The sequence below is a fragment of the Ictidomys tridecemlineatus genome, chromosome 7 (genome assembly GCF_052094955.1).
Source record: "Ictidomys tridecemlineatus isolate mIctTri1 chromosome 7, mIctTri1.hap1, whole genome shotgun sequence".
Lineage (NCBI taxonomy): Eukaryota > Metazoa > Chordata > Mammalia > Rodentia > Sciuridae > Ictidomys > Ictidomys tridecemlineatus.
Genome location: NC_135483.1, coordinates 92,463,445 through 92,490,556, shown reverse-complemented (window position 1 = coordinate 92,490,556; position 27,112 = coordinate 92,463,445). Strand labels below are relative to the sequence as shown.

At 42.3% G+C, this 27,112-nt stretch overlaps 1 protein-coding gene across 1 annotated transcript in view; it reads left to right on the top strand.

Moving 5' to 3' along the window:
• Nucleotides 1-27,112, top strand: part of Gpr39 (G protein-coupled receptor 39) — a 196,403-nt gene that overhangs the window by 159,430 nt on the left and 9,861 nt on the right. The window lies entirely within an intron of this gene.

The following is a 27,112-nucleotide window of genomic DNA, read 5'->3' as shown; positions in this document are numbered from 1 at the left end:
GGTTGATCAGAACATCAGTCTCTTGCTCTTCCCTGAAGGGGTATGAAGTCCAGAGTTAAAGGGGGAGAATAGATGGGGTAGCTCTAGGCTTTGCAGCAAAATGTCTGGGATTCCACTTCTAACGGCCTCAGGGGGCCAGTCGGAGTGGGATTCGCCCTTTTAAACTAATGCTTGTCTATAATTTAGAGAACCTTGAGGGAGATTCTCTCTTGCAGTCTAAAGTTATCCTGGAGGTCTGACATCAGCAAGAGGCAAATTTTATCTAGGGGAACAAGAACTCATCCAAAGGAGGTAACAGCTGTGAGAAAAATTCCCCCAATGCCGGTCCTGTTGACTTATGCTTCAAAGGAGAACAATTTCAACATAGAACTGCACTTTCCCACGAGCTGCTGATGCAATAAAATGGCTGTAAGCTGCAAAAACTCTTTCAATATGGCACGTATTAAACCTTTCAGAGGTAGTGCTTTGATTTTTAATTTTACGCTCTTGGCAGGCAATCAGGGTCTTTAATAGTATGGAGGCCAGAGGGAGAATGTTTCAAAACAGTGAGGATCTTATCATAGTGTGCAATTAATGAATAATTATTAAAACCCAGAAATAGCTGGAAGAGAAGGCAAGAGGTGGCAGAGTAATTCTCTGGTTTCAGGCCTATAATGAAACCTCTGGAGAGAGGAAATATGATATACAGTGCCATGCAATTAAATATTCTTTCTCCCCCCCCCACTGAAACATCAGCAATTTAAGTGACAAATTTTTAAAAATTAAAAAAAAAGAAAAAGAAAATGCCCATCATCTATAAAGAAAAAAGAAAAAAAAACATAGCTGACAATGACACATTTGTTCAGTTTGATTTTCAGCATTTGTTGTAATTACACTGAAAGTAAAACAACAACAACAACAACAAACATAATAAAACAGCTGCTCCTTGGAATGAATTTCTAAGGGAGTGGGCAGCAGAATCGAGCATGTTGGAGGCACCAGATAGGATGATTAAATTGTTGAACAGATTCAGTCCACGCACAATTCCCGGGTGTCATAAAGAGAGCCCCCTACACATGACTTCTGAACACACCATCCCCTGGCTTCCTGTCATTTCCAGGCCCAATTTTGTCAGCTTCTCGCTGTGAGGATTTCTCCTCTGTAGGTCTCAGCCCCACTGTTTTCTTTCTGACTCAGCTCTAGAAAATCCTGTCATCTGTCAAATGACTGTTTATAGTTCAAATGCTGGCCTGCTGAGTGGTCTGTCGCAGGCTGGCAAAGCTGGCCACTGCTAAGCAGGTACAGATGCCCCCGCTCCTTGGAACCCCACAGAACTGAAACACAGCCGCTGCACCCGGGATGCTGCCAGAGTGGCCACAGACACTGCATGTATTCATTTCTCAGTCCTTTCTGCTGCCCAGGGGGGGCCCTTCTGGTGCTCTGAGAGCATCTGGGGTCAGCTCACCTTTAAGTAGCCATTAGCTCCTCCACTGCGAAGCTGGGGCGGGTACAGGAGTAGGGCAGGCGGAATCGATGAGCACTTGAGATGGCATTTTCCTGGCATGAAGTAGCTCATTACCGAGGGCTCGGTGCAGAGCTGGGATTTCATGATTGATCTCTCAGCAGTATTTCAGAAGACCCAGCAGCATCACAGGACCAAATGGACCCGCAAAAGAAATAAATAAATAGATGGATAAACAAATAAATAAGTAGGGGTAAAGAGTGACGTTAAGATTGGTGAGGGAGGACGTTTTCCAGTGTGTGACATGAAACAAAAGTGCCTGCGGTGCTTTATTTGAAGCTCAGAGGTGGGAGGGCATGTGACAGCAGATAATGGACTTGAGGTAAGCAGCCTGCTCAGAGAGAGCAGATGCTCAGAGAGAGAGAATGGATGTACAATATCCTGCTGGGTGGTAGGAGTGGGGTTGCAAGGGGGAAAGTAGGTTCATTTTTCTCTATTGTCAGTTGTGTCTCCTTCTACCCTTGTCAGGCCAGCTGCTCTCCCTTAATATTGGTCAGAATACTAAGAGCAGCTATTTACTGAGCACTCACTCTGTGCCAGACATTGCACTATGTGCTTCACATATATTAACTCATGCAGTATTTGAGAAGGATGGTATTAATCCAACTGTCATGGGTGGAGAAAGCTGAAGCTCAGAGATGTAAAGTCTCTTGTACAATATCTCACAGCTAAGAACAACAGGACACAACTGGGTTTGGAATCTGAGTCTACTTTAATTCCCAAATCAATGTTCTTTTTTTGGGGGGTAGGGATCAGGTACAACAAGTTACCCTTCACCTTAACAGGGATATCTCTTTTGTTTTTATTAGTGCATTATATATACATAATATTGGGGTTCATGTTGAAATAATCATACATATATAAATATAATTTGCTCTACTTCAGTCCATAGTACTACTTCTTTCCCTCCCCTGCTCCCTCCATCTGTTTCCCCTTTCACTACTCCACTGGTCTCCCTTATATTTATTTATATTATAGTCTTAAAAAATTAGTTATATATACATGTATATGTAAGGCATATATATGTGTTTGTATATATATGTGAAATTCACTGTGGTAGATGCATTTATATACATAGCATAATTTAGTCAATTTATTCCACTGCTCCTCCCTTTTCCCATCCCTCCTCCCTTTTCCTCAATCCCCTTCCTCTACTCCATTGATCTCCCTTCTATTTTCATGGGACCTCCCATCCCCCACTTTTTTCCCCCTTTATTTTGGACTAGCTTCCATGAATAAAACATTCAATTCTTGACTTTCTGAATCTGGCTAATGTCTCTTAGAATGATTTTATTCAAAAGAACTAAAATCAGCATACTGTAGTGATACAGGCACATCAAAGTTTATAGCAGCACAATTAACAATAGCCAAGTTATGGAACCAGTCTGGTGCCTGTCAACAGATGAATGAATAAAGAAAAATGTGGTGTAGATACACAGGGAGTTTTACTCAACCACAAAGAAATCATAGCATTTGCTGGTAGGTAGATGGAACTAGAGAACACCAAATCAATGTTCCTAGTCACTATCATAGATGGCTTTTCAGGCAAAGATGCAGCTTCCCCATCCCCTCCCAACAGTCTCCCATCAGCAGGAGGAGCTTCTGATGCATGGAAGGCTAGCGGGCTCTGGGCTTCTCAGGGTGAGTTTAACTGCCCCTTCTCATCCCTGGTCAGATTCACTGTAGCCCCTCCTATCTGGGGGCTCTATCACTACTCTGCCACCTGTGTACCATCTATCTGCTCTGCCACTGACACACTCAAAGCAAGTCTAATGGGTCCCAGTCCTCCCTGCCTACCATCCCAACAGGAGAGAGGGTTGTACCTGCCAGCCTAGTATTGGAGGCACTTTCCTGGTGTCCTTGTTCTGGGGTACCTATGCAGCATCACCCCTGGCTATACACTATACACCAGCCAACTGATCTTCTAGCTTTGTAATCTAGTTCAAACCTGTGTCTTTGTTCTGCAAGGCTCCCCATACCCCCAGTTCTTCCTGGTACTGAGACTCAGTTTAAACACCCTTTTGGTTAATGACCCACTATGCATATTTATATGCTACCTAAAGTTTATGATTAATATTATTACATTTTGGTTTTGTGCCAATTGGTTCAGAATGACCCAGGCTCCATTACTACCACTGTCAAATCACCAAGATTCCCAGGCATATTCATCACACGTTATGACTTGGTAGAAGATTCTTTCTTACTCTTATAAAATCCAACATGGGAGTTACTTCCCAAATAATGACTCAGAGATCTAAGACTCATTTCACACCAGGGGTTTGCCACAATCAATACATGGCTTCCAAATCACCAAGCTGTCTGAATCAGGACAGTGGAAGAGGAAAGGGTATGGACTTAAAAGTATGGGATATATCCAGGGCTAGGATTAAAGGGGATACAGTCATTTCTGCCTTCATTTTATTGACTGGATCACATAACCTCATCTGCTTTCCAGGGAGGCGAGAAATAGTCTCCCTGTGGGAGAGTTAGCTATCTGTGTCACATCACAGCATGGTCTGTAGGATTTTGAAACACCCAACTTCTTAGTGTTCTGGATCAAGGCTAAGTACCCCTTCTAATTCCCTATGGGAAAACAGGATACAGGGAAACCTGTCACTTCCTGCTTGCCCACCAGCTGATGCATGACACAATTTTTCTTTCCTTGCAACCACAAGGGCTGCAGAAAGCCTGGCTTCTAGAATTATTAGGCCTCTTACTTGGCTCCCAAAGATGCCTCACCATGCCAGGTGGTGAAGATTAATGACCTGGTTGACATGTTGATGGTAACTCAAGTTATACACACTTTCCCATCACTGTCCTCAAGAAGCATCTATCGCTTGATTCAGTTTTTATTTTCAAGTGACAGACCAAGTGCAAGTTTAGGTGAGAAATCAGTAGGCCCCAGAACAATGGAGAGACTCTAAGCAATTTGCATAACCCCAGCTTAATTCAATTAAGCAGCTCCATCCATCTCTTGAAGTTGCTATGACCTAGGAAACGGTTCTGAAGGTGGCTTTGTCAATAGCATACTACTTACAAAACAGGAGCTTCCTCTAAGACATGGCTCACTCAAGGCATCTCCCCCCCCCCAGAAACTCTATCTGAAAATGCTACTGCACCCTTGGAATGCCCATATCTCTGTCTCCTCAGCCTCTGGAACCCAAATTATTATACAGTGTAAAGTATTGAAATTTACTTGCATTTGTTGTAACGTGATTTCCTTCTGTGGGCATCTACAAGTAGTAAACATATTTCCCTTACTCAAGGGCAATTAGTAAAGTGTTTAATTTGAGGCATTAGACTTTATTATGCAAAATCAATTGGATGCCCCCATGACCAAAACTGAGCTTCTCATCTACATGCATACTTATATTGCAGAATTATAAGCCTAGAGGCAAGCAAGTGTGAGAGTTCAGCGTGCATTTCTCTTTGCCCAGAAGCCCGTCCTGCTCATAGTGCTTCTCGTGTCACTCTCCATCCATCCTACATTGCAGTGCCGTGAACTGACTTGCCTGAATCACCATGTTAGGCTCTAGGAGTTCAAGTCAGATAATTCTTTGCTCCAAGAAGCAAGGGCCAAACATCTTTGTCCTTTTCACCTTCCATGGCTTTCCTTCCTTGCTAGAATCCAATTAAAGTTTGCTCTCCACCTCAGAACTCCCCCAGGACCCACACATCTCTCCTCTGGGGGGGGGACCCTTATATCTCTTCCCTGCATGTTTTCTGCTCCTTTGACCTGCTCTCACACACCCCTCCCCAGCCTTGATTGATTTGTTTGTTGATGACCTGAGAGATGCATTTTAATTTTATGACCCTGTAGTTTTAATCAGGGCCTGTTTTAATCAGTTCCTGCAAAGAAATCACTGCTTACTCCAAGGCAGTAAGGTTCTCTTCTCTTCTATGCTTCCTTCTAAAAGCTATCTTTCACACTTAAATCTGTATTCCTTCTAGACCTGGTTTTTGCATGTTTTCAGGCTTAGGCACACATTTATTTCTGCTAATTGAAGATACAATTGGTCAAGCACCTTATATTGAAAAGTTTACTCTCTACCTTCTGCTCTGAAGTGCTACTTTGTCATAAATCAGGTATCCTGTGTAGGAATATTTCTGGATCTCCTGGCTCATTGGTTAGTTTGTCTACTCTTGTGCTAATCTCACATACTGCTAATCATTTTTTAAATATTTATTTTTTTAGTTTTAGGTGGACACAATATCTTTATTTTTTATTTTTATGTGGTGTTGGGGATCGAACCCAGTGCCCTTCGAATGCCAGGTGAGCACACTATGGCTTGAACCACATCCCCAGCCCCATAATGCTAATTATTATACCTCTAGAATAGATCATAATATGTAGCAGAAGTCCTATTTTTTTCTCATCTTCAAGATTACTTTTATAATTCTTAGTTATTTACATTTGTGTAAAATTTAGAATCAGCTTGGAGATGTCTATAAAATAACTGTTGGAATTTTCATCGACTTAATGTGGAGAGAGTTTAAATTTTTCCATTGAGTTTCTTATGAAAATGGCATATCCCTTTTTATTTAGGTTTCTAATTTTTTATCTTATTAGTTTTCTATAGTTTTCAGTGTTAATGTCTAGCTCACCATTTTTAGATATTGCTAAATATTTGATATATTTAAATGCCATTGTGAATTTTGGCATTCTAAAATTGACTTTGTATCCAAAGACTTTTATAAATGTAATTATTAATTTTAACAGTGTCTCCATAGATGCTTTTTGTTTTTTTTTCTATAAAATCATGTGAAAAATGAGAGTTTATCTTTCTTCTTCATTGAAAATTTTGCTCCTTTTTCTTGTCTTGTTGCATTGGCTGTACTCTCCAGCTTATGTTAGTTTGTCTACTCTTGTGCTAATCTCACATCCTCCAGATATGCACTTTGCAAAGATAATAAACATGTTTATATTTTATTTTATTTTGAAAAAAATATTCTCTTTTTTTTTTTATGTGCTGCTATATCTTCCCAGAAACCTGCTCGTGCCTTCATCTTGTTTAGGCAAAATGCTCTCATCCTTCAACTCTCAGTTTAAACTCCTCCTTCTTCAGGAAGATTTCTTTCACTCCTCTGAGACTCAGTGTTACAATAAAAACTATCCTTCTTCTGAAGTGATTAACACAACATTAAGCTGAAGCAACACAGCATTAAGACAAAATTGCTTGTTATACATTTATCTCCCATGCTAAACTGTAAGCCCTTCAGGAGCAGATACTCTTCAGTGATCATTGCTATATGCACATCACTTAATGCAGTGAAGAATATGCCACAAGTACTTAATAAATGCTAGCTTGTTGTCTTCATCCTTGACCTCCTCATCTAGATGTTGAGGCATAGTCCTCATCACTATCAGGTTCTATTGAAGTTATCTAGCTATTTTTCTTTTCTACTGGACTATGATGCTCTTAAGGGCAAACATCTCCTTCATGGTTGTATACCAGTGTTCAACATGCATTGAGGTTGGAACACATATCTACAGAGAGTTAGCAAAGGCATGAGAGTGAATGTGTGAATGAATAAGTGAAGGATGAGGGAATCCTTGCTATAAAATCTCAGGTTCATACAGAATGAATTGAGTAGTAATATAAGCAGACACATATTGCAGAATTATAAGCCTAAAGCTAAGATTAATGCCTTGGTTTGTTTTGAATTTTTCTTTGTCCAGAAGCTTCTATTGTCACTTTTCCTAGACTCTCTCTCTATTCATGCTGAATTACAAGATCCTAGGTGGTTTTCTTGAAGAGTCATCTTATGCTCCAGGAGCTCCAATAAAACTCATATTCTTTTTTCCCCCAAGAATCAAGACCACATTATTATTTATATTTTTAAATTTTAACATTTTTTTTCTCAGAATTAAAGTTTGCATTCTATCTGAGGACTCCTCCCTGGATCCATGCATCTTATCCCTTCCTGATTCTGTTCATTTGCCATCCATTTTACCCTGCTCCCCTTATATATTGGTTACTTTGCTGTTTCAAAAGTGAAGAGGAGCATTTTTAATTTTTCAGACCCTACCAATCGAACCTTATCTGCAAAGACCTGATAAGAATTTGGGAAAGACCTATTTTCCATGATCTGTCATCAGGAATTGTGATAACAGCCATGAGCTCATAACCCACCGTTCTGCAAATATTGCATATTTGAAAACAGAAGGGAGCTCTGTGGGGTGCTTCTCTAGAATCCTGCATGTGCAACAGAAAGGTGACCCCTGCTTTCCTCGGCCTCACCTGGAGGGCTGCCTCTGCTTTGGTGTGATGTTCAACTTGCATGTCTTTCTGGAAGGCACCACTGCACGTTGCCTTCCTAACTAAAAACTCAGTTCCATCCTGCCGAGATGGGCCAGGCAGTAGGGCAGCTCCCGACAGAGTTGTGCTTTATTGGAGAGGGGCCTGGGGTGCGTTAATGCTAGCCAACTTGAAAATCAGCAGGGAAAGGGGTCAGGCCAATTAATAGGTGAGATCTGGGCCTTTTAAATAAAAGTTCTTATCCCAGGGAGAGTAAGTCATTAATTGTAGTTGCACTCGGGTCCCTTCTCCTCCCACCCTTAAACACACACGTCTTTCCAGGCACGGGAATAGTTTTCTTGTTTCTCCCTTTATCAGTCTCTCTATTTCATTGAAATTCTGCTTCATAGAGTTTCACTTCTAAGCCACTGTTTCTATCTGGGCAAGACTCAGGTAAAGCAAGTCAGGCACTCTGGATATGAAATTTAGAGAGCGCTCATAGACCTGGCACTTGCATGACCCTGGGAATGAAGTGTCTTTTTAAATTTTGTGCACTAGGCACCTAGCTTATCACACTACCCACCTGCTACCCACAACCCCTGATTTTGACACAAATGTGGTAGACAGATGATCCTTCAACACAGATTAAATAATCATGGTGGATTCACAGGAATGTAGAAAGTTCCTCTTCCTCTTGCAAACCTTCCTATCCCTATTGTCTTTCTACTGACACCCCTCTAACACCCCCTCCCCTGTAGAAGAGCTACTGTGTATTCAGAATTTGATATATTCAGGGTTCTGAGCCAGGACCATTCTCAATTATTATTTACTGTCCTCCCAACAAGTCTGTGAGCTTCCTGTTTATCTCAGTTTTGCAGATGAGAAAACTGGGGCTAGGAGAGGTTGTCCTCTGTCCAACCAGGAAGAGACAGAACCCAGGATTTGGCACAGGTTTGTCTGACTTCTCAGCATTGAGCTTCCCTTAGGACACCTGCCACCAAGCAGGGTAAAGTCCTTGACTTTTTCCATGACAGTATTTAGTGTGAGGGAATACAAGGGGTGAGAGTGACCGAACACCCAGGCACCGAGGAAGGGAACATACAGAGGAGATTCTTGAGATATTGTGAAGGGAAAATTGGAGAAGCTTCACTCTCCAATTGAACTTGCTCACAGACTGATCCTGGCTATAAATGTGGGATGAAGAAGATGGTTCTGGGCTGAGTGAGTCTCTTTGGATTCCTTTGGGAGCCAGTAGTCTTTTATCTGCATCTGTCTGCATCTCCTCTCTGCTCTGAGCTGCCTCCTTCTGCACTGGGATTGTTAGCTCTGGCTAGCTCTGTATGGGCTCACTCTTCCAGTGTACCTAGACCAGTGCTGTTCATCTTTCCTTCTCCTAGGTACACTTTTGTGCCATTCCCATCAGAAAAATTCCACTTCCTCCTCAAGGCCCCTGACCTCATTAAGAAACTTTCTTTAGCCAATGACTGTCCTCCTTTATCCCCTGTAAAGTGATAATGGTTCTCTCTTGTTCTGCCATGGGTCTTCCTCCATCTGGTCTTGTAGGATCTTCTGCTACTCTATCCCTAAGTCTCTAAGTCATAAAAACCTATTCAAATAGGATGTTCTTCTCTATATGAGGTCCCGTTTCAGCTCCTGAAGGGCAAAGACTGGGCTTGCTCCAGTGATTCTCTGCAGAGTTACAATGGCACTATGGTGTAAATCTAGTTTTTCTCTCATCACTCTCCCAGAGAGAGAGTTCCTTTTTCAATAAACTATGTTGGAAAAATCAAAGCAAATAGAAGGATATAAAGTAGAAATTTAAACTCCCTTTCCTTCTCCCACTTCTCTCAGAGGTATCTACTCTTGGGTGTGATGACCTTTCTTTCAGAGGTTTGTATGCAATTACAAATACACAGGCACACATCCATCTGTAGACACATTGGTTTTTCCAGTGGTACAAATGATACATATGTTTTGTGGATTCCTTTTTTCTACTTAATGTGTAATGTAGTCTTGGGTCTGTTTTAGTGAACACTGAGCTTACTCATTTGTTTTAACAGCTATATGGGGATGTACTATAATTATTAAGTATCCTCTGCTGATGGGTATTTGAGTTGTATTAATATTTCCTGGCAGTGAACTTCCTTATACTGAAATTCTTGCATATTTGAATAGGTTTTTATGACTTAGAGACTTAGGGATAGAGTTCCTGGTGCTAATGGCATGCACCTGTGAGTTTGAGGCCATTACAAAGTTGCCTTCAAGGAGGATGAACAGGTTTTCTCTTTAAATGCTGAGTGGGAGAGTTTCTCCATCACTTCTATACCCGAATCTCATTAATATTGTATATTACCAATCTTTAAAAACTTTTGCCATTGTGAGAGGTAAAAAGTGAGATTTAATTGTTGTCTTGATATATATTTCTTCCGTGTATTAGTAAAGATAATTTTTTACATGTTTATTGTCATTAATATTGTCTGTTCGTGTCTTTTGTGAATTGGAGTGGGCATTGCTTTCGTTCTTTCCTATGAAATATTAATGAGATTCAGGTATAGAGGTGACGGAGGAAAAAAAGTGATGAAGTTCTTTGATTTATAAGAACTTTTCAATTGGGTAAATTAGGTATTTGTCATACATGTAGAAAATGTTTTTCCTAGCATATCTTTTCATTTGTTCTCTGGTTATTTTTATTTTTTTAAAGCCTTTTTATATTCAAGTACTTTTTAAAAATTCAGATTAAGATCATAAGCTTTGAACTTAGACTTGACTTCAAACACAAGCCACACAGTTTACTTTACATAAGTCCTTAACCTCTTTAAGCCTGTCCTTATCTGATACTCATGAGTAATGCTGGGAATAAAGGAGACAATGGTCCAGAGAGATCATTGACCAAAATAGACGGAATTAAGAGAATCACCTCTGGAAGCAGAAAGCAGGCACTCTTTGGCCCAATTTACCTTGACCTCCCTCTACTCTTCTTGCTTTAGTCCTTCTCTAAAACTCTTCATGGTCTGGAGGGTTCTGATTTATCAGATTTTTTTCTTTCCTGTTGTGACTAAAAGATTTGACCAGAAAGAACAATTGTAGAGGAGGAACAGTTTATCTGGGGGACTCATAGTTTCAGTGGTCTTCGGCCATAGAAAGCTGGCTTCATTTTTTCGGGGCTCCAGATGAGAAGATTTTGGCTGATTAACAGGGAAGGTTGGAAAAGAAGACATTTCATGAAATAAATGTCTGTTTCACTGACCAGGCCATCTGGCCACTTGACAGGGGTCACCCCAGCATTCTCCCACTTGCATGACTGAAACTTACTGAACCTCATCATTTCAGCCTTGTATCAATTTGCTAGGTTTTCATTTCGTTTTTTCAAGTTGCTCATTCCCTCTTTCACTTTGACTAGTAATTTCCGGGGTTATATTATAATTCCGAGATGTTGCTTCAGAAGCATTACAAAAACATTAAAGTACATTTAGCCTTGAATTGTCACTTAAGATTATTGCAGGGAATTAGGGCTTTCTCGATCATAAATGTGACAATAGATTGAGAACGCGGCTTCTATTATGACTAAATGGGGACAAAGAGTAAAGAAGTGTTAAGTACACAGCCTTTTCTTGTGTAGTTGCCAAGGAACCTTGAGGAATCAAAGCTGCCACTGGAGAATGGGAGGCAGGGCTGGGTAGGGGTCACATCCATGTGTCAGGAGCACACGGAGCCCACTTCCCATGTGAGCAGACACCTGGGTTTTCTTGTCGTCTCCCATCCTGCCACCATCCTGTTGTCTTTAGCATCCCCCGGCAACACCTCGCCAGCTTCACTTAATGCTATAATACTGACCCTGGGCTTGGGGAGGTCTCAAGGGAACCTCTGGCGTTTCGAAGGTGGGAGCAAGGCTGGGGGCAAGGACAGCCCTAGGAGAATAATGTGGGAGTCAAAGGGGCACAATTCTTGCTTGTCTCTTTGGTTTGGGAAAGAAACCTGCTGAAGATTGCCAGCTTGCTCCCAGAGTCTGCAGATGCTGTGACTGGGGTTTAGGCCACTGGCAGCCTGGCAGCCTGAGTGTAGTTAACCTCTGTTTAGAGGCCCTGGCAGCTATACCCAGCTCAGGCATCTTCCAGTAGGTGGGGTTCCTGGAGTGGCTTCTTCATTCCAATAGGTTTCCTTCTCCTCCTGAGGTCAACCCTGCTCTACACAAGGTCACTACCAGGCACACATTCATCCTCTCATTTGCTGGGTTCAGAGCTAAATTTGTTTTGAGTTCTTGGCAGCCACTGAAAGTAGCAGCCACTTCAGGAACCTGGGTGGGGATAGGGGGTTAGGAAGGAGATGGCTGAGAAATCCAGTGCAAGATTAAGCAGGCACAGTTAATGCCTACTGCCGGCTTCATATGTCCCTGGCTGGCGTGTCCACACACCTCTGCTACTTACTGGCTATGGCACCACTCTGCAGTCCCAGGAGGAAAGGGAGAACTATATTCCTCTCTTCCATCCTTCAAGGGCATAACCCGTGTTTCAGACAACATCAGACCTTGTTTATGTACAGACAAGCACAGAGATGCTAAGAAATCAGAGGGAGCTCAGATTCCAACCCTGTTCTGTCAAGTTGTGCTCCATTTCTTCGGGTAGCAGGGCAGCAGGCTTCTCCCTAGAGTGGGAGGTACATGGGAGGTTGTTATGTAGGATGTAGGATGTCTGTGTTCTGTGTCGTGTCTGGTGGAGTGACACTAGGAAGGGAAGGTCACCATATGATTGATGCGTGTTAGACCTGCCTTTTCTGCACTTGCCTGCAAGTTAGGAGATTTGGTCTCAGAGCCTCCCTATGTGCTCATCAGTCCTTAGGACTTAGTGATCTTTTTCAAAGGCATCTCCCCTGCTTTCCCCTCAGTACCTACACACAGAGCCAGACTTCAGCACTGCCTCAGCCCTGCCCAAACTCTCTGAATGAAGCCTGCCCTCAGGCCCCCACCTCCACCTTCTGCAGCTTTGCCCTTCCTGATGGTCATCTAATGAATCCATTGGTGTCCACATGCTCAACTCCTTGATTAGGCCTCTGGGGCTTCATGTGTGCAGTCTGTCCACTTGTGTCAGTCAGTTGAGATACACCCATGCAGAATGCAGATTCCTGAGGGATGAGGTCTGGAAATCTGTGTTTGTCACCAACTCCCTAAGATATTTTTATTTGCATAAAAGATAATTAATTACCAAATGGTTCCTTACTGAGTTGGTCCTAGAAGCTCAGAGACCACACAGTCCGCAGGCTCACTGCAAACACTGCCCTGCAGTGCCCATGACTCACATCTTGGCTCAGAATCTCCTTCCACCATGAACAAACAGATCAGGTGTTCTGCATAGACAGGAAAACCATGGAATGAGGGTTCTTGCTTCTGCAGGGTACCTTCCCTGCATGCCCTCCAGTATCTCTTGGGGCCAAGGTTGCCCAAATAGTTTCCTCTACCTCTTTTTTCTTTTCTCTCACCTTCATCCAGTGGGGCCCATTTAACTCATCAACCCGTGACTTTCCGGTATTTGATATGTCTTCTCTCCAGAGGAATCTGGAAAGGTCTACTCTGTGTCTCTTCCACTTGGATGGTTTTTCTTTGGCTGCAGCTGTTTGTCTGGCTTTGGCTCCAGCCCCCAAGGCCCTTTCCCAGCTGCAATGGAAAGTTTCCTAGTTCCTGCCTCCTGTCCAGAGCTGGCTGTACTCAGGTTAATTCCCTTAACTCATTACTGAAGCATCTCCCAAAGGACAAGTTAGGGGGAAAAAAGCATCTCCAGCAATGCTGCAGATAACCACGATTTAAAGCTTACAGCTCGATGTACCTGGTGTCCAGGGCTGCCATGCCTGTGCTCTCAGAAGACCATGTGGAGAGCGTTAGCAGCACAATTCAACTTAGACTAAGCACTGCTTCACTTTGTTTTCCAGTTGAGTCATTAGGGGGAAGCATTTCCTGCCATCTGCAATGCCGGCTCTTTGTAGGATAGCCAATGCCTTACAGAGTTAGAGGTGTCTCTATCACCTTCAACCTTGAGCACATGCTAGAACGCCCACCTACTCTAATGTTTGCCAAGTTGCCATTTTGAGGTCTAAGTAGGAACAGTATGAGTGTTGTAGAAGGGGTAGTATGGCAGAGGCAGAAAGACCCCCCAGATCAAACCCTAGCTCCAGCCTGGTAGCTGGTATCTTTGGTGGCCTCTAATTTTCATCTATTAAGTACATTGAATGATGCCCACCTTCCAAAGTTATTGTGAGGATTAAAATTGTAAAGTCCTAAGGGGGACCTTGGGTAAGTCGAACCACTGCAGCCTTTGGTTTCCTCATTCTTAGTAAGAAGGCATTTTGTCTGTTTCCAGCTGTGGTCCATGGGGTGCTGGGGTGCCAGGTGTTGTTAGATAAGTCCCATCACAGACTCAGGCTAACGATGGAATGGATATGCATGGAGAGGCCACTCCTCTACCTGACTCTGCTCATGCTCTCTTTACCTCACCCCATTCCCCTGCTGAAAGGAAAGGGGAGGATTCTTGGGCTGGGGAGAGATTCTTAAGAGGCTTCTCAATCATCCAGAGAGGCAGCAGGTATTATCTGTTGGACAGAAGAAACCCCAGTGCAGAGTTTTTCAGAGACTTTTTAAAAGCCATACAGGTGGACAAATCTAGTGCCTTGGACTCCAGGCTCCAGATACCTTAAAGGAAAATCTGAAGGCTGGAAATGACCATGGAAGTAAAATAAGGAGAGGAGGGTAGGAGGAGGAAGAGGGTAAGGGTAGGGTGGACAGGAAAGTTGTGTAGGTGCCACCACAAAGTCAGGGACAAAGTTAAAGTTTATAAAACTAAGCTATTCTCTCCACACTTTCTCCCTATGGCCCTTCAAAAAGCGGAAGGCAAATTAGCTCAGAACACAGAGCCTTGGTCTGGAAATTGGAGCATAAAGGTTCTGATTTAGTTTCAGCTCTGCAACTAACTAGCTGTGTAACTTTGGCTAAGTTTTCCAACTTATATGGGCATTTCTTTCTTCCTCTTCGCAAAGTAGAAAAGCTGGATGGAAGTGATCTTGTGTAACACTAAAAAATTTCAGTTTGTTTAAGCAAAAATCCCAAGGTCCTGTATGTCGCAATTCCTTTGAGATAGAAAAGTCAGCAAAATTGACTTGGGATCGGCACTTACTTCTTGGCTTTACAGTCAGGGAAAGTTCTGGAATGTCAGAGAAGCCAGAAGCAACCTAGCTGCTGATGCTCAGATAGAGGAGCAAGCCCCACATGCCTTACCATTCCCTTCCCCTCCACCATGGCAGCCCAAGACTCTCTTGCCTCCCAGGGAACAGCTTAATTGATGTCTCAATGGCCTGTATAAGAAGAAGGGTGATTATACAATTTGCTGTGATTGACTGAGTGTCTTAAACAACAGAAATTCAATTTGTCACAATTGGGAAGCTGGAAATTCAAGATCAAGGTGTTGCAGGTTTGGGTTCCTCTGATGCAGCTGTCCTTGGCTTGTAGATGACCTTCTTCTTTCTTTGTCTTCATATCTTCCTTCTCTGTGACTCTGGGTCTTAATCTCCTCTTCTTACAAGGACACCAGTCATAGGGGATTAGAGCCCACCCTAAATCATCTCCTTTTACCTAAATTACCTCTTTTTTTTTTTTAATTTTTTTCTCTCTTTTTTTTTTTTAATTGGTTGTTCAAAACCTTACAAAGCTCTTGACATATCATACTTCGAACGATAGTTTCAAGTGAAGAACCTCCTTCCAGGGGCTGAGGCTGTAGCTCAGTGGTAAAGTGCTTCCCTCACATGTGTGAGGTACTGGGTTCAATCCTCAGCACCACATAAAAATAAATAAAGATACTGTGTGTTCATGTACAACTAAATAAATGTTTAAAAAAGAACCTCCCTCCAAATAGTCAACTTCTGAGGTACTGGGGGTTAGAGCTTCAACAGACAAATTGAAGATGGTGGTGGTGAACACAATGCAGCCTATGATAGTGATTGTAGCATCTATTGTCTACACTAGAAAACTTCTTAAAAACACATTTGAACTTTTTATTGAATGCTTTAATTATACAGCGTGCATCAAAAAGTGAACAACTACATGTTTATAGCTTGAACACACTCACATAACCAAATTGATAAGCAGAGTATTTCTATTACCCCAGAAATCTCCTAAGTGTCTTTGTCCTGATCCCTCCAAGAGTGATCATTATACTAAGTCTTAACACTATGCATTAGCTTATCCTGATTCATTTTGTATATGAAAAACCATATATTATGTAGTCTTGTGAGTCTGCCTTCTTCACTCAACACTGCAAGATGCACCCTGCTATAGGTACAATTGTAGCCTGCCCCTCTCCCTGCTATATACAGTATATAAGTTCCATTGTGTGACTATTCCACAGCCACTGAGGAACTTTTGTACAGTTTCCATTTGGTACTATTGAAGTAGTTTGCTGTGGATGTTCTTGTATGTGTCTTTAGGTGCACAGATTTTATGAATTTTTGTTGTTGTCTACCTAGAAATGGAGTCACTATGCACATGTGTAGCTTTAGCAAATACTTCAGAGTAGTTTTTTCAATGGAGTTGGGCCAAATTACGCACTCCCACTAGCAGTGTAGGGGAATTCCTGTTGTTTGATATTCTTATATTTCCCCTTTTTATTTTAAGCATTCAGTATCTCACTATGTGCATTTCTCTGATAACTTATCGTCAGAGTCATCTTTGCATTTGGGTATTGGTCATTTGGACACTCTCTTTTGCGAAGTGCCCTTTCAAGTCTTTTGTCCATTTTTCCCTCCCTGGACTGTCTGCCTTTTTCTTGGTGTTATGCGGGAATGCTTACCATATTCGATGAGTCCTCTGTTGATGCTGGACAATTTTGAAAATAAAAGAGGGGAAATAATAGGAGTAAGAATGAAAGAAGAATCGTGTTTTCAGAGCACAGCTTTACAGGGCTCTCAATGGCTTCCATTCCTGCATCTTTTGAAGGTGTTTGCCTTCAGAGTGCAGGACTGGGATGAATTTTTATCCCCATGTGACACTGATTGAGCACTCAGATTTCTCCCTGTCCACGATTTGCATTAGGTTCATTGTACTTCTGACATTTTATGATCCTTTAAGTCCAGCCACCTAATTTTATTAATTAAAAAAGAAGCCTGGAATGGTTAAATGGCATCCCAAAGGTCACACAGCTGGTTGGTACAGAGCTGGGACTGGAATACAAGGCTAACATGCTCTCTCCAAAGGAATTTTGATAAGTATTCAATATTTAAATTAGTGCACAAAAACTTTGACCATGTGCAAGTTCATTGATATGCCCTGATATCTGTTTAAGCATTAGGGGTGGAGGGAAGGCCCTGGCCTGGAAGTCAGAAGACTCAGATACTAATGGTGCTGGCTCCCTGCTAACTGTCTGCTTTCTCACTGGTCAAATAATAAGGTCCCACAAGTGTGTCCCCTGACATCCTGCCAACTCTAAGTTCTAAATTCAACAATATCTTGCAAGAGGGAAGAAGAAGAAGAAAAGAAGATAGCTGTTGTTTTGTAACAGGAAACAGTAAATAAGCATAGATTTCCTGTGAAAGGAAAAGATTGGATTTCTGTTGTCAATCAAGAGAAAGGGGAGAAATTGGGCTTCAAATAAAAAGTCCCAGTGGTATGAGTAAGGGAGAACAGCTATCCTTCCATCTTCCTCTTACTTCAGATGGGCAAAAGCAAATGTTTATTGGCAGGTGGAAGGGTTCATGTTATGCTGGAGAGACTGAGTGATGTCACCTTAGGAGGCTGAAGAATCTAATTTGCCCATCACTAAATAAGTCATCTCTGTAATTGGGATACTGGTGGTTGGAAGTAAAAAAAAAAAAAAATGGTATTCAAGTTGGGGGGGGGAAAGAAATGGCAAAATGTATTAGCTCATGTAATTGAAAAGTCTACAGGTAGAACTTATTTTAGGATTGGAAGGATCCAGGCTCAAATAATATTTGAAATCATAATCTCTTTCTTGCTTTCTCTTCTCTCCCTCTCTTTGTATTGATAAAGGAGAGCCTTCAGGGAATGCTCTGCCATGCTGGGAAGTCATAGTCAAGTGTTTATAGGCTTGCATTTACCCTGTTTAGCGATTCCAATGGATGATTTCTTCCCGGGATTTGCAACCATGTCTGAGGGCTGGCCCTGGGTGGCCTGATTTGAGTCCCATGTTTATCATGGATGGAACTGACCACTGTGGTTCTGCTTGTCCACTGCTTCACCATAGCAGCACTTTTGGGGGTAGAGTGTGGGGCCAATCCCCAGTGAGTCAGCGATAGTAGAGGATTATCAGGATGGTCTTAGCAGAAGAAGGGAGGATTCATTCAAGGCAGGTGCAAAAACTGATGTCCACCTTACCACCTGAGTACCACAGGGATCTTAAAAGCATGCTTGAGGTGGGATGGTAGCAAAGATACTTCTTTATCTTTCCCTCATACTCAGGATTCCAGAAAGCAGAAAGGAAATAACATGTAGTGAGTACTAATATACCAAGTATTGACATAAATCTCACTTTGTATTCCATTCATCCTGCAGGGAAGATATTAATTTCCCCATTTCACAGTCAATGAAATTGAGAAAAGAGGTTGGTAACTCGCTCCTCAGGGTCAAGTGCTAGTCAGTGTGGGGGTTCAGTTGGGGTCATGACTTTAAATCCCCACTCACTGCTAGTGTTACCTTCAAAACTGGAGCATTAGTGTCCAGAGTAGCATGAATCATAGACATCCGAGTTGAAAGAGAGCCCTGGCCAAGGGGAAGGGAAAAGGTCTGACCTGGATCCTGCTCCTTTCCTTGCAGCTGCCCTTCTGAACAACTTTGGATGAATCTCTCACCTATTCTGGGCCTCCCTTTCCTCAGTGATGGCATGGCCAGGGGTGGGTATGTCTTGACTTCTCCAAGGCCAGTGGTGGCCCATCTGTGATCAGGTGAGGGAGGGAGCCTGGTTGTGCCTGTGTTGATACAGACAGCAAGATTGCTTCCTAGGGTGGCTCTGGAGTTACACACTGGGCTGCTGCTGCTTCCTCTTTTTCTCTAATTATGGGTGCATATCAATGATACAGATAGTGGGTTTCATTGTTGCATATTTACATATACATGAAATTAATTTGGTTATTTTTACTCCCCAGAATGCCCTCCCTCTTCCTGATCCCCTCCTTCTACCCTAATGTTTTCCCTCTACTCTCATGGCAAAGGCATCCCTTTTTATCCCTCCAGGTTGCACATATGAGAGAAAACATATAATATGTTTCTCTCTGAGTTTGACTTTTTTTCTCTCAAAATTATGGTCTCCAGTTCCATCCATTTTCCTACAAATGACATAATTTCCTTCATCCTTATGGTTGAATAAAACTTTATTGTGTATATACACCATATTTTCTTTATCCATTCATCTGTTGATGGATATCTCGGTTGATTCCATAACTTGCCTATTGTGAATTATGCTGTGAAAACATGGGTATACATGTGTCTCTAAAGTCTGCTGCCTTTAATTCTTTTGGACAGATACTCAGGAGTAATATAGCTGGATCATATGGTAGTTCTACTTTTAGCTTTTTGAGGAAACTCCAAACTGATTTCCATAGTGTCTGTACCAATTTACATTCCCACAAACAGTGTGTAAGAGTTCCTTTCTCCTGCATCCTTGCTAGGATCGATTGTTGTTTGTGCTATTGATCACTGCTATTCTAACTGGAGTGTACACCCAGGCTTCTGATCATGCTTATTTCCAACATGCACCAGGCCAACCTGGTCCCCCATGTCCCTCATTCTTTTTTAGTGCCTTGAATGTTGCCTTCATTTCCTACCTCAAATGCAACTCAGAGCGTGTGTGTCCACTACACACACACACACACACACACACACACACACACACACACACACAAAACATCTTGATCTTGCTCCTGCTGATGGCCACCACCCCCTAATTACCTTGTTATGCAAGCACTTATTCCCAGTGGAGTGTCAAGGTTTCTGAAACTTTCCTGATGCCCAGAGGCTTTTACCACCATCTGCCTCCCAGTTTGATTTTTCTGGTTGTACTCCTTTGCCTGCAGGAACTGTTTAGACTCCTGCATCTTTTCCCAGTGTGTCTCAGACTTGGTTCAGAATGCCACAGGCTTGTTGTTCTATAACCCTTCAGATTCTAGTGCGATGTCAAGCAAAGCCTTGGCAGGAGTTAGCAGGAGTCCTGCTTCCTGCCATTGATGGCCAGGAGGTAGCCTCCCAGAGGAATCACTGAGCTGAGCTACCCCTTTGCCCTCCTGTCCCATCTCTGTCCAGGTTCTAGAATAATCTGAAGCCACTGTTTTCTATGCATATCTTTCTGGGGTGGAGGTGGGAAAGATGTATCTGGTTTTTCTCCTGTAAGTCTCAAAACATTTTTTAAAGTACCATGGTGTATGTGTTTATATGTGTGTGTGTGTGTGTGTGTGTGTGTGTGTGTGTGTGTGTGTGAACATGCATGTATGAATACAGTAGATTCTAGTTTAATCTGAAATCCAGGAGGATGGGACAGTGGCACATATTTCAAAGAGGTTAAATATTCTTTCATACTTTTAATAAGCACATATTGAAAGCCCTACTGGGCTATACCAGTCATGAGTTGGTGGTTGGGACATGAGTCTTGCACTCCAGGGGCTCACAGTGAGCCAGGCAGGGACACTGATATGGAAGAAAAGAGGAGGTCTGGGAAGGTCCTTTTACATTTAAAAGTCAGGGAGCTCTTCCCAGAGGAGAGGATACTGGAGCTGGTTGGAGTCTTCTATCATCTACCTTAGGTAGAGATATAGAGCATCCCAGAATTGTGAGCCTTTTTGAAAAGTTAGAGTGAGCACTGGGATCACTAGAGGATTGGTGGGAAGGTTTGGAATACAGACAACAGGTAGCTCATGAAGGGCCTGGAAGTGATGCTAAAACACTTGGGCTCTAGTGTAGGCACCATGTCTACTGGCATCTTGTTAAAATGCAGATTATGATCACCAGGTCTAGGGAGAGGTCTGAGATTATGCCTATCTAACAAGTTCTCAGGAGATTCCATGGACCACACTGTGTAGAAAGACAAGGCAATTCAATCACTGAGAAATTACATAAATGAATTATTATAATCCCTTGAGTCTGAGTGACTGGAAATTCTAAAATTCATAAATGTACTGTCTAATTTTGTTTGTGTAATGCCCCCTGTAAAATGTGATTCATACAGCCCATAATTTTTATTTTACTTTTTAATTTAATTTTACTTTTTTGATAATGGAGAATGAGCTCAGGGGTGCTTTACCACTGAGCTCTATCTCCAGTACTTTTTTTATTATTATTTTAAATTTTGAGATAGGGTCCCTTTAAGTTGCTGAGGCTGACCTCCAACTTGAATTCCTCCTACCTCAGCCTTCAGAGTTGCTGGAATTACAGACATTCACCACTGTGCTGGCCAACCCATAATTTTTAGATGAGGATCCTGTAGTACCAGTTAAACAACCAGAATTTTATAGCTATAAAAGGCCTCAGATATCTAAGATTATCCCTTATTATACAGGTGAGGAAACTCTTCTGTTATCTTTGAGATCATTCCAGGTCCCAAACCCCAAGTTTCAGTGACTTGAATGTGCTGTTCCATAGTCACTTAGGTCTTTAAGGACAAAGGCTAGACAAATTTCCAAGCTTGCCTCACTCTGTGAGCCAACTTCCAGGTGTTATGGTGAGATGTCACGGAGTCAATCTTAAAGCAAGGGACAGAACCATCTTTATTCACCAGCTGGCAGGCCAAGGGGCAGGCTGCAAGTCTACACCCTTTGATCCCCTCCAAGGGTTAGAGCAGAACCTTTATAGTTCAAAAGCACATTATTGACAAGTGGCTGTTGCTATGATTTAAAACCATAAACAAGCATCATGAGATCTAAAATCATAAGCAGAAGGGGAAGTGAGTCAAAATGATCCTAGTTGAGTACAAGTTAAAGAATGGTTACTAACATCTAGACAATCCTTCTCTGACAGGGTGCATTGCCCAAGAAAAATGGGAACCAAAAGGAGAACAATTTTACATTGTATAAGAAAAACAGTTGTGATTCTAAACAAGGTGTGTTAAGCAGGATCAGGATGGAAGAGACTGAGTTTTCTCATGGGAGAAGAATTTCTTCCGTGACATGGAGTCTCAGGGTAAATGGAGATATAGCTCAAAAGTTTGGTCATTGCCCATATAGCCTGCCCCAAAACATAGGTTCAGCAGCTGTGGGACTGGATTTCTGGAAGAGGATTTTGAGCAAGGAGACATGATGCTGGGGGTGACAAACTTGGAGAACATCTTTAATTAAAAGGTTTAAATTTTATTCTGTCTTCCACTTATTTTATTTTGTATTCTGAACCAGATTGGCTTAATGTAGTGCATCTCACTTTTTCTATTAGCAACATAAGGATAAGAGTTTCTACTGCTTCTACTTCTCTGCTCAGTTGGGAGAATGAAGTCAACAGTTTTCGAATGTATTGTGTCCCCACCATGTGTCCAATGCTATGCCAGGCAATGCAGGCACACAACAGGACAGGTCCACCTCCTAACCCACATGGAGCTCACATGATAGAGAGATGGACATAAACAACACAAGCTTCAACTAAATTATGTTCAAATGCACACAGCATGGACAAGAAGTACAGGAGTTTGTAACAGGAAGACCCAACCAGGAGGTCTCAGGCAGCTTTTCATTTACGTTGAAAAATGAATAAGGATGTAAGTGAGGAAAGAGACTGGCTAGGGAAGAGTCCTGGGGGGCTGGAGGGAGTTGTGGCTCCAGAAAACCAAGAAAGGTTTGGAGTCGGATGCAGAGCCACTAAATAGGAGGGTGGTGCATGGAGACGTGAGATATAAACTGGGTCAGATGTCCTGGGACTTGTTAGGGATTGGGGGCTTTATGCTGAAGTGAATAATAAGTCATTGAAGTGTTTTTAGCAAAGGCAGGGGACATGAACTGTTTTGTGACTTACCATGATCTCAGCTTATGCAGAGAATTGCTTGATCATGAGTGACTATCAGGATTGAGTGGTGGGGGCGGCTCTCAGGTCCAGATAGGAACTAACGGTGCCTCTGTAAGAGTGGTGGCAGTGGGGACAGTGAGAAGAATAGATGTTGGATGTATAGTGACAGGTTTAGGGATTGAGTGGGTGTGAGAGTGAGGGAGGAGGAAGTAGAACAGGAGGGATTTTCAGGCTTCCAACAAGGGGAAACTCAATGTGTGGTGGAAGAGGATATTCTGATTGTCATTAGTGGATGGAGAATAGCTTTGAGTGGGGGGGCTGGTCATTAATTCCGTATGTATTGTCTCATTATGGACCATCCAACCTATCCAAGCCATGACACTGGGTAGAGAGTTGGCTGTGATATCCTGGCTACAGACGTCTACAGAGGCTAGGGACATTGATTTGAGGATTTTCTAACCCTAGAGATAGTATTTCAAACTAGAGGTGCCTATCAAGAGGGAGTGAGAAGTAGAGAGCTGAGGACCGTACCTGAGGTGCTTGCCACTTGGCGATCAGGTGAAGAGACAGCAAATAAGGAAATAGATGAGAATGAGCTTTAAAAATAGATGCAGGATTTTTTTTCTGTTGCACTGTACTGTACTCATTATGTATAATAATGCTACTCTCTGACACTTATTGCTGCCTTTGGATGAGAGAAATTATACTTAATGTTCCCAAACCTGTGAGACTATTTCTTCAAAGTTTGTTACCCCATCAAAAGAAAAACCCACCAGAAGAGATTTATTCTTATCATGTCATGCAACAGTCATTTCATTTTCAAATCATTAATGGGAAGGCATCCTCATCTAATCGTTCTCCTGCAGAACACTCTCTCAGAAGCCTGATACCATCTCCTCAAACTTCCTCGGAGCTTTACTGATTTCAGCTGGGACACTGAACACTGCTAAATCAAACACAGGATGAGCCCAGCTCCCGGTACTCCTCTTTTGGTATCTCTCAGATCAGCTGATTTCATTTTTTGCTTCTGGTCCTGGCATTCAGCTGTAGATTCTTCCAAGAATTTCATTGCTAACTTACATGAGATAAACAGATAATAGAGAACTGGACTCATTTTCTAATTTACTTTGAAAAGTGATTTCCAGATTGCATTTAGGGGGAGGGGCTGAGTCAGCCTGGGAAGGGTGAAAACAGTCTTCAATTCAGAATTTAAATACATTTTCACAGGAAAATTGTCTTCCTAGGAAGTTCTCCTAAGCACCGGAGGAGGGGTGGGATGGGTATTCTTGCCTGCCATAAAAGAAACCTAATCAAAAGCAGACAATCTGCAATGGTCTAGCCTGCTAGATTCCTATTCAAAGTTAGTTTGCTTCTTTTGATTCCATCAAGCATCTCTCTTAGTAACAGAAAAGTTTACTGCATTCACATTAAATGTAAAAGGGCACTTTCTTGACAATACCTTTCTTGGTCATTGAGATGCATTAGAAGAGATCTTTATTTCTTGACAGCTGAGATTCTGTTCTTCACCATAAAGAAATTCATTTCTGAACTTGTGGCCATTTGAATTGAATTATTTTAGTTTACATTGGAGACTCAGCAAGCATTTGATCTTTGATCTCCTGAGGTGCTTCTCAGCAGATGAGGGTCGGCTGGGGCAGTGCATTTGAGCCCATGGATTCTGAACCAGGTGCCCTGGGTCAAACTTCAGGCACTGCTGTTTGCCAGCTGTGTGAGTTTTATAGGTCATTTAACTGACCCATATCTCAACTTTCTTAATTGTTTAATAGCAATGGAATTAAGTAGAGGACATCTTGTAGAGCTTAAGCAAGTGTAAATTAAGCACTTAGAAGAGTGTCTGTGGTACAGATGCACTATGTTAATTTTAGCTGTGTGTTAGTTATCTCTATCCTGGGGCAGGTGGTTAGACTGTATAATAAGTGGCCCAAGCTTCCATTTATCAATGGCTATTAAGCTCAGTGCTTGACATGTGTTCATCTCCTTTAGCTTTTCTTGCAGGAATGAAAAGGATACCATAATTTTATCCATTCCACAGAGATATGAGCCCATAGTCACACAACTAATAAAAGTAAAGGGGCTGAGATCCAAACCCATGTTGACTCCAAATCCCACACTTGCCCCCTTCATTGTACAGTGGGAGTGAAGGATGAAGGAAAGAAGCAAGAAATGAGGTCCCTGGAGTAGATGTTTTCTTGCACAATTAACCAGGTTACCAGACAGTTTTGGTGTATTCCTATCCCTTGTCATATCCCTTCTGGGGAGGAGCTGAGTGAGGATGGAGGGTTCAGAAGGGCTCAGGGCTCAGGGCTTCCTGGGATTTGAATTTTTTCCCTCTTCTTCAGTTTCACCTTCTGTTAATTTCATCCTTTTTACATCCTACACTTCTCATTCTTTAAACTCAGAATACCTATATGTATGTGTGTATTGTGGATGGATAGCCGACTCAAAAGTCTTAGGGCAGAATGGTGAGAGTTCCATTTCCAGGTAGAGGAAAGAACTTGGGGTTATTAATCCTGGTCCTCTCTCTGCTGTTGATTAGTAAGATAAACCTGGGAAAGGGACCTCATTTTTCTGGCTTTTATCTGTGAGGTTGGGATTGGTTGAAATCTGACATCTTCTGGTGTTGGTCAGCCTTTCCCTGAATCTCTGACCTCTGGGCATGTTGGTGGTGAGGTAGTGATTGTGGTGATGATAATGGATGAGGTGATGGATGGGTGGTGATGATGTAGCAGTAGTGGAGGTGATAATGATGATGGGATGGGGATGTCATGGTGATTGTTGTAGAAACCAAGGTGGAGATAAAGATGATGATGGAGGTGCTGGTTCTAGTGGCCTTGGTTGTTTGAGAGATGGAAATGATCATGGAGGAGAAGATAGTCTTAACCATCAAAGGCTCTTATCTGGCAGCCAGCACTTTACTTAGAACTGTGCCTTCATCTGACGTTCAACCCTCCCAGCACTGGTGTTATCTCCATCTTGCAGATGAGAACCCAGAGCTTTGCAGAGTGAAACTTAGTGTGCCTTTGCTGGTAAAGGTGCCCAGATCATGTGGAGGCAAAGCCCAAGGTGACCAGGGAATACTTTCTCCAGATATTGTGACACTCATGGGGCAGAAGAGGAATCAGTCTGTGTATCTTCAAGTTCCAAATCCTCTTCTATGATAATCTAATTTTGCCAGTAGGGAAATTGGGGAACTTTAGTTGTCAGATTTAATTCTCGTGAGGTCACACAGTATAGAATATAGACACAGTGCCTTCATTGGGTGCTCTTCTGGGTATTTCCTCTTCATCTCTCTTTGGAGAACAGCTCAACTCTCTCTATTGGTATTTGCCTGCAACTTCTCTGACAAAGACCTGGAGTATCTTCATGGGAGACTGTGATTTATAGGGCACTCAAGATAAAGTATTTGGGACAGATGAATGTCTTCCAACACGTCTCTTTGGTAAGTGTGGTTTTCTATATTCTTTTTCACTCAGTGACCTTAATTTGTATTCTATCTCATAGAGCCCTCGTGGAGAGCATCAAGGAAAGAAGTCAGTGTCAGTCCAGAGGGGGTTTAAGTCTAAAACTGCTAGTCCCTGAAAGCAGTTGTCACAATCCAAGACTCTCTAATACCCCTCCAGTCCTCCTTCTTTGTCTAGGGGTTCTGATCTTGCTTGAATGAAGTTTATTATTGCTCAGCTATAGTGCCATGTGCTGAGACCACAACAGTGAAGACAGAGTTCTGCCCTCATAGAGTGTATGGTCTAGTTTAAACTGTAGTGCTATGAGGATGAGTCGGGAGAGAGGTCTTATTGAACTCATGGTAAAGAACTTGCCGTAGACTTGTGTAGACAAGGAAGGATTCCCAGAGGCAATAATAAACAGAAACTTCCAGACTAAGAGCTGGATAAAAAATGAGCAGCTGGGGCTGACAGGAGAGAGAAAGAAAAAGAGAATGAGGAAGAACAGATGAGGAGGGTGTGGTCCAGGTAGAGAATCAGCATGTGCAGAGGCCTGAGACCAGAGAGACTGGATGGTATAAAGTCATGGAGACTGGTATATAGAAATCCTAGGGGTGTGAAACCCCATACTCTGAATTGTGTTTCCCCCAAATTTGTAGGTTGAAACCTTAACACAAAATATGACCATATTTGGATGTGGATAATTAAGGTTAGATGAGATCATAAGGGTAGAAACCTAATCCAATAGCATTGATGGCCTTATAAGATCTCTTTCTCTCTGTTTCCATCTCTCCTGTTTCTCTCAGAGATCCTGCACCAGGCATTGAATCTTCTAGTACCTTGATCTTGGACATTCAGCTTCCAGAACTGTGAGAAATAAATGTCACAAACTGGCTGTTTAATGCACCCATATTTAGAAAAGGGAAGGAAGAAGCCACCTTTAATT